The sequence below is a fragment of the Saccostrea cucullata genome, unplaced genomic scaffold (genome assembly GCF_032062105.1).
Source record: "Saccostrea cucullata isolate Sc308-1 unplaced genomic scaffold, CSIRO_AGI_Scuc_v1 ctg1908, whole genome shotgun sequence".
NCBI classification, from domain to species: Eukaryota; Metazoa; Mollusca; class Bivalvia; order Ostreida; family Ostreidae; genus Saccostrea; species Saccostrea cuccullata.
The window spans coordinates 26,373-45,658 of NW_026937561.1; the positions used below are offsets into that span (position 1 = coordinate 26,373).

The window sequence follows — 19,286 nt, forward strand, 5'->3', positions numbered from 1 at the left end:
AACTTTATAATGTCATTTTACACTAACTGTAAGAAAAACATAATTTGAGAGAGAGAGAGAGAGAGAGAGAGAGAGAGAGAGAGAGTGAGTGAAGGAGGGTGTGAGGATATGTTTGTTTGTAAGTGTTGGAGACTACACCATGCATTTTTTTTTTACCAAAAACATTTTTTACTATAAATCGTAATTTCTGTTGAAAGATATATTTTGAATACTCACCTGCAATTGTGGAAAGCCAGGGTATTTTTTTTTAAATTTTGTTAATTTATGTTTTGCATCGAACGATATCATTAAGTAAAACGGTACCAAAAACAAAATAATAGAATTCATTACTGTAAAGTTGCTATATTATTCAAGTTACAAGAAATACATCAATTATTTTTGCTTAAGAGCATATTTTTTTTCAGAAGATCTATTATCTAAATGTTATATGATTTTGTTTCACAGGTTGCAGATCAGTAAGTATATACAATATAGCCGTCGTCTTTGTCTTATAGCATGGCACAAGTTTACTTTTAATCACAAAACTAACCTTCTAATCTGAGACAGTAAGATTCTCTTTTTCTTTGTTTTGTGGTATCTTTTAACACATACATGCATATGACAAACTTGGGTATACGTTCTGAATGTTTATTATTAAACTTTTAAAGGTGCATAGACACAGATTTGAAGTTAATATTTATATATTGTAATAGCATTTTACATGAATTAATATATTGTAATAGCATTTCACATGAAAATATATTAAAAATCTTAGTTTATCTAAATGTTATAGAAACTTCAAATTTTTGGATGAACAATCTTTCGAAAGGTCAAATGCAATCTTACATGATTTAACATAGTAACTTGCTCATATAGCATATTTGAAGGGTATATTTCAAGTCATATATGGCGTATTTTTTATATGTTCAGACTAACTCAAATTAAAAAGATCTTTCTATTTGTTTTTGGTACTCTATATAAGAATAGGTCTTTCCTGTAAATTACAAAATATAGTTAAACGCGTTTCATGGATATCCTTATTTCCCACTCGGATAAAAATATCAGACACAGTTTAAAAAGTCAATATAACCTTTAAAAAATGGGGATAATTTAAGTTAAAAATCGGTGAAAAAATTAATTTGAACTAAGAAGAAAATATCATTTTAATCAACACTTAAATCTCATATTTTATTTTTAGCTCAGAGACGACATATACATGTATACATGTAGCTTTAGGATGCAATTTTTGCAATTATTGATGAGAGATATATACGGAAGCCCAATAGTGCAAATCAAAAATAAAGAATTTATTCAAAGGTTCAGGTTATGTTTCCATGCACATCTATGAATATCGTATTTTAGTCTCAGTTTCGCTTTCTTTTATAATTTTGTTGTGTTTTTTTTTCAATTAATAATTTGGTTTTTTTAATTTAAAATTTCATTTTTCTTTATTAATTTTTGGTTTGAACTAGTGGGCTTACCGACGATTATTTGTTACATCACGGTAAGAATGAAATAACAGACACCACAGAATATGCCATATTTGTTACTGCCTTTAGACAGTAAGGGTCAACTACTATATTGTACGACAAAGTAAATGACGTTAACTTTTACATCGTCAACTTCCCCCTTTTTTATATAATTATATCCTTTAAACATTTTCTTACACCTCCTATCGTCTTATTTGATACTCAAGAGCATGCTCCTAGTAAAATCGGTCTTTTGGTTGCACACGTCGGATATTATTACTTGTATTTTATGCTTTTCCCGGTTTTAGAAATGGTATCCGAAAACTCACTATATATTTACTACTATTTTGGGGCTAGCGTATACATGTTTTTCAAAGACATTGCTTTCGGAATGGAATTTTTTAATCGACATTCCAAAAGCATAAATCCAAAAATTCAAGAAATAATACTTGATGTGAGCGACCAAAAAAAAAAACGGCTTAAATGGAAGGTTTTTAAAACACTTGTGAAAATAACTTTTTGTAAAAATAAACACATTTTACCTAGCTGACACTACTTATCATTAATTTGGCGTTGAGAGGTTGACCAAACAATATTTTTGGTTTACACCGGGGCTCGTCATTGGAATGGGAATGTTTCGGGTATACGCATATACGTATTTACAAGCTCAGCGTTCAATAAAACACCAAGTTTCTTATCATAGAATTTTTTAGCTATAAAAATCTCTTATCGGTCGTGCTTTGACTGACTTTATCGGTACCAGTTGTAACGCCGATGTATCTATGCTGAACTTGACTACGTAACGTTCCGTCTATCTGGTCAATACTGATTTGTAATTGTTTATACATAGGTTTATTGTTTGTTTGTTTTTAATTTCACATTTTGCATTGAGTATGATACTTTGAATGCATTCAAAAGAGACAAACTCATTTCTGTGTCATCTTTATGTTAATTTGTGATAGTGATATAAAAATATTAATTAAAATATAAATCAATTTTTTCTTGCAGAATTTCAATTGCCCCGATGGTCAAACATGCCACAGAAGAAGATGCAGTATGTGATTTATTTATAATTGATAGTTTTATAGCAGTATTGCTATATTTGTTGCAATAGAGATTTCTCTTTTGAACGTCAAATATTCACAAGCCATCCCCCACGCCCCCTAAGCTCCTTTTTTGGAAAAAAAAATCCATATGTAAGTGTAAATTATTCTTGATATACCATTGCCGTAACGTATGGTCAGTGAAATGGGTACTGTGAGTGGGTGTTACTATTTACCACAATTAGGCCAGGCGTCGAAATCAACACATGTGTACTTAAAAAACGGGCTTCATATTCTAGCGGCTAAATTGGCGCAGGCAACGATGTATACTCCCACTGCACATAAGGATCAACTCGATCCTTACTCCGCTACTCTAGATCGCATGCTCAAACCACGTAGCCACGTGGGCGACCAAAATATTTACATGAAAAATTTATTATTCAAGACCAGTAGGCATGCTTATGATGCTATCTTAGAACTAAGACATATCTTAACACGGTCTTACGACACATCTTAATCTTAAGTGAGGCCATCAACGCTGTTGTAATATATATTATAAGTTTGCCGACACCGATATTAGATCAATCACCGAATCAAAATCTGTTTTTGAAATAACGAGGTATAAATAAATTTATAATTAAATTTTAACCAATTACAATGCCAAAGACATTTTTTGCTGTTCACTGACAGGATTAAAAATCTCAGTATACCTTTTGCTGGTTGATGAAGACTATCGGGACTTAAATCTTCAGACATTTAGTTTTACGTACATTAACATCTATTTATTTTGAAATATCAATTTTCTAAAACCAAATGGTTGAAGAAAAGGTAACATTATTTAGAGTATTTTTACAAATTTCCAAGTATGATTTCAAGTTTTATTATATGAAATTAAGAAACTAAAGAAAAAATATTTCGTTATCAAAATCGGTAACTCCATAATTGTTTGCATGGTTCAAAACAACATTTATTAAGATTCTCCATGATTAGAAATTCAGCTAATCGTAAAATTAATTATACATCACTGATTTCTAAAAAACAAAATCCCTTTAATTTATTTGAGTTTTTTCTTTAATTTGCCTTGATTCCAAAATTTGCTTTTGGGTTGAAATTAAAACCCAAATATTCCAGGTATATATTCTTGTCTGGTGCATTCATTGCATATTTTTTTTACATGACCAACTCAATTATTTTCCCATTTAATTTACTATTCTGTTACTTTTTTCATTCAGGGGAACTATGCGGATTTTCGGTGAGTATGTGTTTTTTTAACGAGAGAGAGAGAGAGTCTGAGAGAGAGAATGGTTATTATTTTTTAACTCTTTGACAAATTAGATAAAATTTTGTTTTATCTTCAGGAAACTATATCGAGTTAAAATGAAACAACCATAATAATTAAAATATTGTAAGACTAAGACTTCAATAAAAAAAGACCTGAGGAGTCAATGAACATTTTTTTAAAGTGATATTTCTTGATTTTCCTCAGTAAAATTTTGAAGGAAAACGGAAAGGCATGATTTTTAAAGCTAAATGTCATTGATAGGGTTTCTGTCCTTCTGGATATTACTGTGTGTCTAGAGTTTGTTTACCTATACAAGGTAAGTTTTAATATTTATTTTGTTTTGGTTTCTAAGTTCAAATATATCATTGCTTTTTATATCCATTTTTATTTTATTCCATATTAAATAGAATTGAAGTTACTTTAGTGATGGAAATGGTAAATTAATTTAAAAAAAAACTAAAAAAAAATTTATGACTGTAGTAGGGATACATGGATATTGATGCATTGTTTTCATGTACGGTGTATCTTAATTATATAACTAGTGCTAATTGTAACGGGGACCGTTACAGATGTTCCCCAAACGCTCCCCAACTCCCTTTTGGTGCCATATTCCCTGTAATCTCTATTAGATAAGAAATACTTTATGGAATTTAGACTTAATCAAGGTCTTCCCAGAAAAATACAAAATATATTTAAAAATAGGCATTGCACGCGCGTTCATGTGCGTAACGACCATATTATCTTGTCTACACTATCTCAAATTTTAATATACTTAATATTAAAGCATTTAATCCAAAAGTATTAAAAAATTCACTCATTCGAGTGTATTTTTGATTTTACTCATTTAACTTGCACGCACGTGCAAGCACGTTCATAATTACTACACCTTCTTGTAGGAGTCCCTTATATTTATCTATGTTCTAAATTCCATCCTGGTTGGTTGAAAAACAAGGGAGTTATAGCCATTTGAACTTTCAGCCAATCAAATTACAGCACACATGCATGGGCGTGATTTCATAAATTTTTATCTTTATCGTATTGAAGGATATCTAAATGAATGACTATATTTTAAAATTCCAAACATTTCGTCAAAAAACAAAGGAGATATAGCCATATAAAGTTTCAGCCAATCAGATTGCAGCACACGTGCATGCGCGTGATTTCATGAATTTTTTCTATATCATATTTCAGGATATCTTAATGCATGACTATCTTTTAAATTTCAAAGCATTTCGTCAAAAAACAAAAGAGATATCGCCATTTAAACTTTCAGCCAATCAGATTGCAGCAAGCGCATGCGCAGGCTTTCATGAAAATTTTTATATATCATGCTGTAGATGTTCATAATGTAGGACTATGTCCAAAATTTCAAAAGATTATGACAAAAAACAAGAAAGATTTTGAGACTTTAGTTTCAGCCAATCAGAGCGAAGCGCACGTGCATGCGCGTGAGATCTTGCTATTTTGACCATGCCATCTTGTCTATACTACTAATGTATCCTTACATTATGAGTTTCAAAAAAATTCATCAAGAAAAAGAAAAGTTACAGCAATATCCATTATATTGGTCATTTCACTTGTTGCACGTGCGCGCTCTTGTAAGCACGTGCGCGCAAAATGACCTTCGTTCGGCAAATCTACATAACATGTCTACTGACCCTAAAAACATTTTACCTCAGTCGGATGTGTAGTTTACAAGATCACTCGTGGACAAAATTTTCCCAGGAAGAAGAAAAATAATAATAACTAGAGCAAAGCTCGTTGCAAAGCAACGAATAGGTCTTCCGTCATGTTTGACCGGAAGTGGCTTTCATTTTTAACAAAAATGAGGAATAACGTCCAAAAATGGTTTGATTCCTCTAAATCCATGTTAATTATTGCAAAAATAAGCCATTTTCTGTTACTTCCGGTTTGACCGGAAGTGACGACGACGGACGGAAAATTAATTTTAATGCTCCCAGAGACATGTGTTACCAAAAAACTTGTCAAGAACGGCAAAAATACGCGTTTTCCGACTACTTCCGGTTTGGCCGGAAGTGACGACGCCGGACGTATTTTGATGACTTCAATAGATTAAGCTTGACATTTTGAACAACTTTGCTTCTTTGACGTATCACAAATTCTCAATACTTTTTGAGATATAAAGGAAAAACTTTCGGCCCCTCCAGGCCCCTGATTTAAGGGGTCAGTCCTTTTTTCGAGATGTCATTTGAAAGATCTTTGAATTCTACACCATTTTTGTTCTACATGCTTTAACAAAATATTTCTAGGTAAAAAGTTATCGATGAAAAGGTGCTTAAAATTTTGAAATTCTTGATAGGACTATTTTCGGGCCATAGCGAGCGTCGGCGCTTCGTACTTCCGGTAGTTGTGATATACTTAGTGCACTTCTCCAAAAGTTGCTCTAGCATCACTGAAAATTTCAAGCTTCTGTGTTGAGTGCTTTTTGAGAAAACTGCCGGACAAAGTGACCCTCTAAAAATCACTAAATCGCAGAAAAGTCCGAACCGGAAGTGACGTCATCAAAATAAAAAATACATATCTAGATTTTTTGATGTTCTATCAGACCTGAAAGTTTCATGAAAATCGATCGAGCCGTTCTCGAGAAATCGCGCGTACAAAATCGGTAAGAAAAAAAAACAATAATAATAACTAGAGCAAAGCTCGTTGCAAAGCAACAAGTAGGTCTTCCGTCATGTTTGACCGGAAGTGGCTTTCATTTTTAGCAAAAATGAGAAATAACGTCCAAAAATGGTTTGATTCATCTAAATCCATGTTAATTATTGCAAAAATAAGCCATTTTCTGTTACTTCCGGTTTGACCGGAAGTGACGACGACGGACGGAAAATTAATTTTAATGCTCCCAGAGATATGTGTTACCAAAAAAACTTGTCAAGAACGGCAAAAATACGCGTTTTCCGACTACTTCCGGTTTGGCCGGAAGTGACGAGGCCGGACGTATTTTGACGACTACAATAGATTAAACTTGACATTTTGAACAACTTTGCTTCTTTGACGTATCACAAATTCTGAATACTTTTTGAGATATAAAGGAAAAACTTTCGGCCCCTCCAGGCCCCTTATTTAAGGGGCCAGCCCTTTTTTCGAGATGTCATTTGAAAGATCTTTAAATTCTACACCATTTTTGTTCTACATGTTTTAACAAAATATTTCTAGGTAAAAAGTTATCGATGAAAAGGTGCTTAAAATTTTGAAATTCTTGATAGGACTATTTTCGGGCCATAGCGAGGGTCGGCGCTTCGTACTTCCGGTAGTTGTGATATACTTAGTGCACTTCTCCAAAAGTTGCTCTAGCATCACTGAAAATTTCAAGCTTCTGTGTTGAGTGCTTTTTGAGAAAACTGCCGGACAAAGTGACCCTCTAAAAATCACTAAATCGCAGAAAAGTCCGAACCGGAAGTGACGTCATCAAAATAAAAAATATATATCTAGATTTTTTGATGTTCTATCAGACCTGAAAGTTTCATGAAAATCGATCGCGCCGTTCTCGAGAAATCGCGCGTACAAAATCGGTAAGAAAAAAAAACAATAATACTAAAAATAGTGGAAAAGAAACCTAAGAAAAACAATAAGGTCTTCCGCTGAAGACGGAAGAACTTAAAAATAGTGGAAAATAAACCTAAGAAAAACAATAAGGTCTTCCGCTGAAGACGGAAGACCTTAACTAGATACGACCTCGTTGCGACCAACGAGTGGGTCTTCCGTCCGATTCTTGATGAGATGAGATAAGATTTTGATTGAGATTTTCATTCTAAAATAATGATTTTCCATAATCTGTAAAAAGACATTGAACATTAAAGACTTACAAAATCGGCTTTTGGCCCCTCACGGCCCCTAATTTTAGGAATCAGCTCCTTTTTATTCATTTCATCTTAAAGCTCTAAGGATTTTGATCACTTTTTGTTCAACAACTATTCAGAGATTCTTTTTCATTTTCGAGTTATTTGCATAAGAAATATTTAGGGGCCAACCCTTCAATTCCTTAATGGGGAAGTTTATCGAAAAATGAAAGGTTGCATATTGTTCAGAACATGATTTTGAACATCTTTTGTTCAATATTACTTATCAAAATATTCCCAACTTTTGAGATATAAAGCGTCAAAGATTTAGCATTTTGACCCCTTATGGCCCCTAATTATGTAACATACGACACTAAAATCATAATATATAGCTGTAGATTGTTGAGATAAACATTTATGCTTCAGAAATGTATGACAAAATATTGCCTGCTAAAGAGTTATCGATTAAAGACTTTTGGCCCCTCTCGGCCCTTAATTTGAGTGTCCAGCCCCTTTTTCTGGATTTCATCTTAAACATCTCGTGATTTTGAACACTTTGTGTTCAATAACTATTAAGAGATTTTGTTTCGTTTTCGAGTTATATGCAAAAGAAAGATTTAGGGGCCAACCCTTCAATTCCTTAATGGGGACGTTAAGCGAAAAATGAAAGGTTGCATATTGTTCAGAACATTATTTTGAACATCTTTTGTTCAATATTACATTTACTTATCAAAATATTTCTCAGTTTCGAGATATAAAGCGTCAAAGATTAAGCATTCTGGCCCCTTGTGGCCCCTAAATGTACCATACGACATTAAAATAATAAAACGTAGTTGAAGATGGATGAGATAAACATTTTTGCTTCAGTAATGTATGACAAAATATTAACTGATAAAGAGTTGTCCATTGAAAACTTCTGGCCCCTCTTGGACCCTAATTTGAGTGCCCAGCCCCTTTTTCTTGATTTCATCTTAAAGCTCTTAAGTTTTTGAACACTTTTTGTTCAACAACTATTCAGAGATTCTTTTTCGTTTTCGAGTTATTTGCATAAGAAATATTTAGGGGCCAACCCATCAACTCCTTAATGGGGACGTTTAGCGAAAAATGAAAGGTTGCATATTGTTCAGAACATTATTTTGAACATTTTTTGTTCAATATTACTTATCAAAATATTTCTCACTTTCGAGATATAAAGCGTCAAAGATTTAGCATTCTGGCCCTTTATGGCCCCTAATTATGTATCATACGACATAAGAATTATAATATATCGCTATAGTTTGTTGAGATAAAACATTTTTGCTTCAGTAATGTATAACAAAATATTGACTGATAAAAAGTTATCGATTGAAGACTTTTGGCCCCTCTTGGCCCCTAATTTGAGTGCCCAGCCCCTTTTTCTTGATTTTATCTTAAAGCGCTCAAGATTTTGAACACTTTTTGTTCAACAACTTTTCAGAGATTCATTTTTGTTTTCGATTTATTAGCAAAAGAAATATTTAGGGGCTAACCCTTCAACTCCTTAACGGGGACGTTTAGCGAAAAATGAAAGGTTGCATATTGTTAAGAATATTATTTTAAACATCTTTTGTTCAATATTACTTATCAAAATATTTCTCACTTTCGAGATATAAAGCGTCAAAGATTAAGCATTCTGGCCCCTCGTGGCCCCTAATTATGTAATATATGACATCAAAATTATAATATATTGTTGTAGATTGTTGGGATAAATATCTTTCCTTCAGTAATGTATAACAAAATATTGATTGTTAAAGAGTTATCGATTGAAGATTTTTGGCCCCTTTTTGCCCCTTATGTGATGAGTCAGCGCTTTTTTCTTGGTATCATATGAAAGATCTCGTTGTTTTGCATAAATAATGTTCAGTATATCCTTACAAAATATTTATAGTTTAAAAGGTATGATGCGAAATGTCTCAAAAAACGCTGATGATTTGTGTCCTAAATTTTGACCCCTACCGAGCTTCCATACTAGGCACTTCCGGAAAATATCCTGACCCAGGTGCAACATGGCAACATGTCCTCTATCATCACTGAAAATTTCAGCTTTCTAGCTTGAACCGTTTTTGAGTTCCATCACAGACAAGGAGGGCATCTAAATTTCGATCAAAGGGCGATAACTTCCGACCGGAAGTGAATTTTTCAAAATCGAGTTGCCGGTACAAACTTCAGATAGAAACACATCAACTCTGAAAATTTGAACTAAATCGATCGAGCCATCTCCGAGAAATCCTCTGCACAAAATCGGTAAGGAAAAAATAGAAAAAAAATAATAAAAGTGAAAAAGAAACCGAAGAATAATAGAAGGGTCTTCCGCTGAAGACGGAAGACCCTAATAATAACTAGTGCTAATTGTAACGGGAACCGTTACAGATGTTCCCCAAACGCTCCCCAACTCCCCTTTTGGTGCCATATTCCCTGTAAGCCTTATTAAATAAGACAACATCTGTGCATTTTTTACTTTAACAACGTTTTCCCAAAAGGATACCAATTATATTCAAATTTTAACATTGCACGCGTGCCCATGTGAATGCACGTGAATAATGATCATATAATCTTGTCTACACTTTCTTTATATTAAAATATACTTTTTATGAAAGCATTTAGTCCAAAAGGATTAAAAATCACTCATTCAAGTGTATTTTCAATTTCACTTGTTCCAAATGCACGCACGTGCGTGCACGTGCATGATGACCATACCTTCTTGTAGGAGGCCCTTATATCTATCTATTTTCTAAATCCCATCCTGTTTGGTTGAAAACCTAGGGAATTATCGCCATTTCAAGTTTCAGCCAATCAGATTGCAGCACACGTGCATCCACGTGATTTCAAGAATTTTTTTCTAAATCATATTGTAGAATATCCTAATGCATAACTATGTTTTAAATTTCAAAGCATTTCGTCAAAAAGCAAAGGAGATATGGCTATTTAAAGTTTCAGCCAATCAGATTGCAGCACACGTGCATGCGCGTGATTTCTTGAATTTTTTTGTATATCATATTGCAGGATATCCTAGTGCATGACTATGTTTTAAATTTCAAAGCATTTCGTCAAAAAATAAAGGAGATATAGCCATTTAAAGTTTCAGCCAATCAGATTGCAGCGCACGTGCATGCGCGTGATTTCATGAATTTTTTTCCATATTATATTGTAGGATATCCTAATTCATGACAATGTTAAAAATTTCAAAGCATTTCGTCGGAAAACAAAAGAGATATTGAGATTTTTGTTTCAGCCAATCAGAGGAAGGCGCACGTGCATGCGCGTGAGTTCATGCTAATTTGACAGTGTCATATTATTAACACTTTCAATATATCCTTATGTAATGAGTTTCAAAGCATTTCATCAAAAAAATGTAAAAGTTATAGCTATATTAAGTATATCAGTCAATTCACTCATTTCACGCGCACGCACGTGCAGGCGTATGCGCGCAAAATGACCTTCCTTCCGCACACCTACACTACACACCTATTAACCCTAAAAAGGTTTTAGCTCAGTTGGGTGAACAGTTTCTGAGAACACTCGCGGACAAAAAAGTACCGGAGAACAAATAAGAAAAAAAAAAAATAATAATAACTAGTGCTAATTGTAACGGGAACCGTTACAGATGTTCCCCAAACGCTCCCCAAATCCCTTTTGATGCCATATTCCCTGTAAGCTACATTTAATAAGACAACATCTGTGCATTTTTTACATTAACAACGTTTTCCCAAAAGGATACCAATTATATTCAAATTTTAACATTGCACGCGTGCCCATGTGAATGCAAGTGCGTAATGATCATATAATCTTGTCTACATTTTATATATATTTAAATATACTTTATATTAAAGCATTTAGTCCAAAAGGATTTAAAAAATCACTCATTTAAGTGTATATTTAATTTCACTCGTTCCAAATGCACACACGTGCGTGCACGTGCATGATGACCATACCCTCTTGTAGGAGGCCCTTATATCTATCTATGTTCTAAATCCCATCGTGTTTGGTTGAAAACCAAGGGAATTATAGCCATTTAAAGTTTCGGCCAATCAGATTGCAGCACACGTGCATCCACGTGATTTCAAGAATCTTTTTCTAAATCATATTGTAGAATATCCTAATGCATGACTATGTTTTAAATTTCAAAGCATTTCGTCAAAAAACAAAGGAGATATAGCCATTTAAAGTTTCAGCCAATCAGATTGCAGCACACGTGCATGCGCGTGATTTCTTGAAATTTTTTGTATATCATATTGCAGGATATCCTAATGCGTGACTATGTTTTAAATTTCAAAGCATTTCGTCAAAAAACAAAGGAGATATAGCCATTTAAAATTTCAGCCAATCAGATTGCAGTGCACGTGCATGCGCGTGATTTCATGAAATTTTTTCCATATTATATTGTAGGATATCCTAATTCATGACAATGTTTAAAATTTCAAAGCATTTCGTCGAAAAACAAAAGAGATATTGAGATTTTTGTTTCAGCCAATCAGAGCAAAGCGCACGTGCATTCGCGTGAGTTCGTGCTAATTTGACAGTGTAATTTTATTAACACTATTAATATATCCTCATGTAATGAGTTTCAAAGCATTTCATCAAAAAATGTAAAAGTTATAGCTATATTAAGTATATCAGTCAATTCACTCATTTCACGCGCACGCACGTGCATGCGTATGCGCGCAAAATGACCTTCGTTCAGCACACCTACACAACACACCTATTAACCCTAAAAAGGTTTTAACTTAGTTGGGTGAACAGTTTCTGTGAACACTCCCGGACAAAAAAGTACCGGAGAAGAAATAAGAAGAAAAAAGAATAATAATAATAAGAAACAGAGTAAAAACAATATGTTCCCAAACTCCGTTTGGGGAACATAATAAGAAACAGAGTAAAAACAATATGTTCCAAAACTCCGTTTGGGGAACATAATAAGAAACAGAGTAAAAACAATATGTTCCCCAACTTCGTTTGGGGAACATAATTAAAGTAGTCTTAGGATATTTTTATAGTTGCAATGTAAACTATCCAGTTTGCAAAAGAAAGGATGCGGGTAATGAGCAAAAATCAATCTAAAAAAGAATATAAAACAGTAAAAATTGCAAAAGGGCCTCATACGGATTGTAGGGAATTTTAGAGGTACCTCGGTCTAGAAGGCATCCCTAGTTAATCGGTCACACACGCCGTAATCCAATATTTATCAGGTTAATAGAACATTCATTTGTCAAATTTGGTATAAAGAAAATGGCAAAACACATGACTGCCATTATACGATCCATTAAAAAGGAGATTAATTACAAATATTGACAAAACACACTCAATAATTAGGTGAATTTTATGGGGAAAAGCAAAATGGTAAAAATCAGCCGATGTGATTTTTCTGATATTTTGTCATTTTGATTTTTCCTCATAAAATTCACCTGGAATGGTATATCTTTTTTTTTTAAAGAAAATATCATACTGTTAGCCCAAAGCTTATATATTTTGAAATTTGTTTTCACATGTGAACCTTTACTGAATCTGATTTGTCCATATTTTTAATTTCAATGATATATAACTAATAATTCCCAAGTCTATTTCAATTTCCAGGTCTTAGAAGAAAAAATTCTAAGAATTATCCACTTTTCAAAACCTGTGGCATAATTTTAATTCTTCTCCAAAGAAAAATGTTGTTTGTATCATCTGTCCTTAATATCAATTTATGTGTTTGTAGCCTGCCTCGGTATAAAATTGACGAAAGTGTGGTGTAGATACAGTTAAACATATTTAGAAAAATGTATTCATGAAACATTTGTCTTAGTTTATTTGCTCAACTTGAACATACCGATAAGAGTTGTTTAAGTGGAGTAGACTTTATTAGTAAACATATTTTAAGCGTAGATAAAAGAATTTTATGAAAAAATATTTTGCCAGTGATGAAACTCTCTCACATACACTTACCAATTTCCATAATTTCTTCTCATGGTTTTTTTTTCAAAGTAAGCGTTAAACTGTCACAAATTACCGGTAAGACATAGGTTTCTGCATTGGTAAGACTTAAAATGCATAGTTTTCTGCGTCTCAGATGTTTGTGTCTACAAATTTTTTCTTAGTATTCACTTAAAAAATCATTAACTTGCATCATAATTTTTTTTAAGTTAAAAAGAAAACTGTAGAATTCTATACAATATATTTCTTGCTCACATTGTCTATTGATAACCAGAATATATTTATGATGAATATCTTGACAACGATAAACAAAACTTTTTTAGAAGGCTGAAACACGTAAGAAAAGGTTAACATCAACAAAATACAAAATATGCAAAGTTTGGATATATTTAAAGTATGATTTTTTAGGAAATGAAGTACTTGTATCTTGATTTGAATTAACCTTAACTTTTATTTAAGATGGGCCAACCATTCCTATTCCAACCTCCTTCCCTACTCCGACTGCACCCTCGCAAATAGGATGTCAAAGTGTAAGCGAGTTTATGTTGATTGATTATATCTGCTTAAGTTTTATTTAACTTATGATATGTTGTGTTTTTTTTCACTTTTCATTTTTTTTTAGAATGCTGAATGCCCATCTGGACAAGAGTGTGTGAGAATCGGATCGCAAAGGCAATGCGTGTTCGGTTAGTTAATCTAGAAAAGAGTCAAGAGTAATTTATTCAACAGTAATTTCATTGGAAAATGGTCCGTAGAATTTTGAAGCGTAAATTTGTAATTATTTATATTAAAGGTGAAAGTTTGCGGGTTGAGGAAAACATATTAGTTATGTATTAAAGTGGAGTTTTCGTTGTCCAATTCGTATATCATGAAAAGTCATAACATTTTAGTCATATTCTTTTTTTACGTTTCTTTTAATGTAGTGATTTCGTAAGGAGAACTTCAGCGTACACTGAGACATTTAATGGATTCGAACGAGATTTGGTAAACGACAATGCATAGTTTCCCGTTGAAAGAAGAAAGAAGCTTTATATTTGCTACGAAGTATGGATTTGCAAAATATTGTCACTATGATTAAAAATAAATATATCATCAGACAAGAGTTTTCTTTTTTATCTACAAAACACTATTGTTGATGATTGTTTATTATATTCCAAAGAAGCTATACTCCCAGATATGATAAATTTATAACACTATTGTGACCTTTTCGATTATAGAATACCTCAACTAAATAAACCCCAATCGCATTACCGGGGTATGTACTACACGAAGACTGGAGACTGGTATATTCATAGATTGTTAACAGAAACAAAAGGCCCAGTAGCCACTTCGCTCATTTGAGCATTGTACTAAAAAAGCTAAAATCAGTTTAGTATAATGGAAAAGCTTAATCATATTAGTGGTCCTAGCCTACCCCATAAGGCGCCACCCCATAAAGGGAAGGGTATGATTTGAACAAAATTGAATCTACACCTACATATTTTTTTACTAACTGTGACTTTTTCCCTACAAGTTTGAACTTTCATTGTGACCCTACCCTACATGGGGCCATAATTTGAACAATCTTGAGTCTACACTATCTGAGGATGCTTCAGTGTAAATATAACAAACCATGGCTCAGCTGTTCTTGAAAAAAAATTTTCCAATATATTTCTATGTAAAACTTTTATCAACCATTGAGGCCCTTCCCTACACCCGGGGGTCATGATTTGAACAAACTTGAATCTACACCAGATGAAAATGCTTCCATATAAATATGACCAATCATGGCTTTGCTGTTCTTGAAAAGATTATATTTGAAGATTTTCCCTATATATTGCAATGTAAAACTTTGATCGCCCATTGAGGCCCCACCCTTCTCCGTCGTGATTTGAATAAACATGAATCCATACTACCTAAGTTTGCTTCCATATAAATATGACAAATCATGGCTTTGCTGCTCTTCAGAAGAATATTTTTGAAGATTTTTCCTTTATATTCCCATTTAAAACTTTGATCGTCCATAGTGGCCTCACCCTACCGATGGGGGTCATGATTTGAACAAATTTGAATATACTATTACCTGAGGATATTTCTACAAAAGTTTCGTCTTTCCTGGCCAAATAGTTCTTGAGAGAATTTTTTTAAAAAATGCTATTATATGATCACTAAATCCTGATTATCTCCCCTTGAAAAGGTGCGTCGCCATTAAATGTATGTATGTAAAATGTTGGGTAGACTGGGATAGAATATATTTTACTAATATGTGGGAAGCATTTTATTCGAAAGACAATCCAATGTGCAGATTTTGCACGTAAAACATGTTCTCTTTTCTATAAAATTTCTTTGTGTTTTTTTTTCTATGAAGACGGTAATCAAATATTGTACATTTTGTGTCGATGACTTTAAAAGCTGCTTTGAATAGGCCCCTGACTTACACGTTTTTCTTAGTCTCTAAAATATTTTTTTTTGCTTTTGGCTAACTGGTACATTTTCAGAGGACCTTCATGATGTATTATAAGTGTTGACCTGTGAAACTTGCCTCATAACAACCTGTTGTTTAAAAAAAAAAGACAAAAAGATAAAACTGTGACATGTATGATTTTCTAAACTTCATACGGATCGTATAACTGATTTAAATACTGAGAAAGTATGTCTAACTTTCACTTTGATAGATCTATGCGTAAAGCACAAGAGGATCGACTCTCATAATTTTGTTGTTAGATATAGATGGGGCTGTATGTTTGGCAATCTTCTATATATTAATTACATGTACATAATTGTACTGTAGAAAATATACAATTTTTTTTTTTAAAAAAGCTGAATCAAATGCCTTGCTCATTTTCTCAGTTTTTCAGGTCATGATTTTATTAGTTAATTCATAATTTGAAATCTGAAAAGTACACTTTAACTATTCATAAATTACAGATTTAACATGTATATATATCTAGTCTAAATTGCCTTTATACTAGTACTTATATATTTATTCTTTCATTGCAGCCCCCCCCTTCCAGTTCCTTCTAATATTTTTCAACAAATGAGGACATAATTAAGCAAAGAAAATGCAGTTGAGCATTTAGAAAAAAAGGATAAATGGTACTTATTATTTGCATTGATATACCATACTTTACAAAATCCTTATGTCGTGTTCATTAATAAAAGCGCAAGCCCCTGCCCCTTAATGCTGTCTCTTGGTCAGTGTTTTGAAGGCAAAGGTTGGACAAGTAAAATCAATTATCAAAAATAAATCGATGGGAACTAAAATATTTTTTCTTGTTGCTGGTTTTGAAAGATTTGGGCTGAACTTAAGCGGTAAAATTGAAAGTGAATTTTACTTACTAAAAGACCTATCAATTGTTTGTGATGTTTTCTCTAAGTCAGCGAATCATAGGACTATTTGAACTCCATTCACATATTTTTAATTAATATCAGAAAAGAATGAACTGAACTTTTTCATAAAAAAGAAGAAAAAATGTTTACAACAAATTAAGCATATATAAATTAGTCAGAACGCCAATACAATACCTAGTTATTGCGTATGAGTAATTCATGTTTTTATTACGTCGCTATAACGTCGACGTCGCTTCAATAGAAAATTTATAAAATATGACGTCGGCCATATAAATGATGCATACTTTGAATACCTGTATATCCGTAACGGAGCAAGATATACCCGTAATATTTACAGGTTATATTTACCTAAGGTTCTATATCATTTTTAAACAAAAAATCATTTTCGAAAATTTTTGGCATAAGGGGGGTTTTTGCTTGGAACGGCTCATTTATTTGAATGAATTTTAAGCTCCTTCATCCAAGGATATTCTGTGTCACGTTTGGTTGAAATTGGCTCAGGTGAGTTTAAAACAGTTGAATCACTATTGAGTCTTCAACAAAATTACGTTATAACAATAATAAAAAAAAATAATTATCTCCGGAGGAAGTCAGAGGACATTAATTGTAATAACTAACTGAGGTATTGTGAGCAATGAGCTCACTTAATGCGCAGTACAGTTAAGGTGCGCAATGGAAATATCGACAAAATTTTGTATTTAAAAATGTATTCGTTATCGGGATGGCGATTATTTTTAGTACATTATTTATATCGGATAATTGTAGTTATGATTAATAACTACATATCGAGGACGATTATATTTTATATTTAGATTAGTCACGTGATGCGGCAGTCACGCGATTTTAGCACATTGACTTGAAGTCTTGATGTTACATATAAATATCACTAGTGCAAGGGCATAACCAAGTTAAATTTCAAAGTTTAGTATATAAATATTTTCAACACGCCTTGTAGTTTCTAAAAAGTGCTGCGATCCTGTCTAAATTCTGCAATTTCACTGTTAAAATTATAATTGTATGACAGAATGCTATATTTTTTGCTGGTCAACGGCATAAAATATTGATATAATTAAATCGTTTTTACGATTTCATCAGGATCGCAGCACTTTTCAGATACCTTAATAGTTCTATAGTTAAAATCTGAAAGCTTACTTTGATCCATAGAGTGTATGCCCTTGCACTAGATCGATTTATTAAGACCCCCCACATTTCCCTACCATGTACTTGCATACAAATATACGGCAATGTCAATTAAATACGTAATGTACAGAAAATATATTAATAAAATAGTGAAGAAGACATTAAATTCAAGTTATTGGCTCATAGAATATCTGTAAATAATATTTTATTTAATTATAGAATACATATTTTGTTGAAAAAATATTACTTGATCCTGTCTCTCACTGCATACAAACTACGTCACGTTGTAAGAAATGACGTCATATTGACAAGTGTATTGCGATCAGTGACTTGTTTATAACTTGTTATGTGGGATTTAACTAACGACAACACAACACGCTGTAGTAAGTTTTTATGTAGTTTGATGATTTCTTACTGGTTAAATTAGCACATAAACTCATTTTGTGGTATTCTAAAGAATTGTTGTATGACGTATATTGTGTATGATGTCATAGTCAAGTTTTCCCGTACAAATTAGGCTCCGCCTCCTTTTTGTAACCTTAACTGTGCTGCGTGATGCCCCCGCCACCCATATGGTTATAATGGCAAAGTCAATGTTTTGCTGTGGTCGGGAAACCCAAAATATTTGTCGGATCAAAAAGTAAAATAGGAGGTCACAATGGCAATATGTAATAAAGATTCTGTGAAAGTTTCATTAAATTTCACTCAGTGGTATAAGAGGAGTTGCGGATAAGAGATGGGTACCACAAAGCGTAACAGACGGACGGACGGACGGACATACCGATTACTGTTTACCCTCCCGCTTTTCAAGCGGGGGTATGACAATAGAATCCATGTAGTCGAAAGACCATAAAATGGATGCATAACATTCGTTGTGGTCTGTATGATCCTTCTTTCAATCTTTAAAATTCATTTATCAAAGCGAGATCTCTAAATTTGACGAATGTCATAAACATATTATAACAAGAAAAAGTCTACATATTTTAAAGTAGCCGATTTATGTAACTACGTGTAATTAGAATATTTTTAAGGTTAAAGATTTCACTTTCTAACGTGGAAAATGTATGTCTCAGATAAATCAAGCAAGATTAACTGTTGTGATGGAGTGTTTCTGTATTGAAAGGCAAATCGACTTACTCCAAATTAAATTTTTTATGCAAGGAAATCAATCTTAGTTAGTTTGTTTTTTACAAAACTGAATGATATTGAATAGAGAGAAAGTTCTATTATCAAAATAAACAAAAGTTCTGAAATGAATGTGGATAAAATGATCCAATAAAATGTACAAACGACGACGCAGGGAATATATTTTAGCAGC

The 19,286-nt window shown here is 32.8% G+C and overlaps 1 long non-coding RNA gene across 1 annotated transcript; it reads left to right on the forward strand.

Annotated features, from left to right (window-relative positions):
• The first annotated feature begins 2,456 nt into the window (after nucleotides 1-2,456).
• Nucleotides 2,457-14,598, forward strand: LOC134248399 (uncharacterized). The gene is made up of 6 exons (XR_009988044.1): nucleotides 2,457-2,502; nucleotides 3,724-3,743; nucleotides 4,035-4,089; nucleotides 13,958-14,028; nucleotides 14,121-14,184; nucleotides 14,422-14,598. It is a non-coding gene; the product is annotated as an uncharacterized LOC134248399 (long non-coding RNA).
• The last annotated feature ends 4,688 nt before the right edge of the window (nucleotides 14,599-19,286 follow it).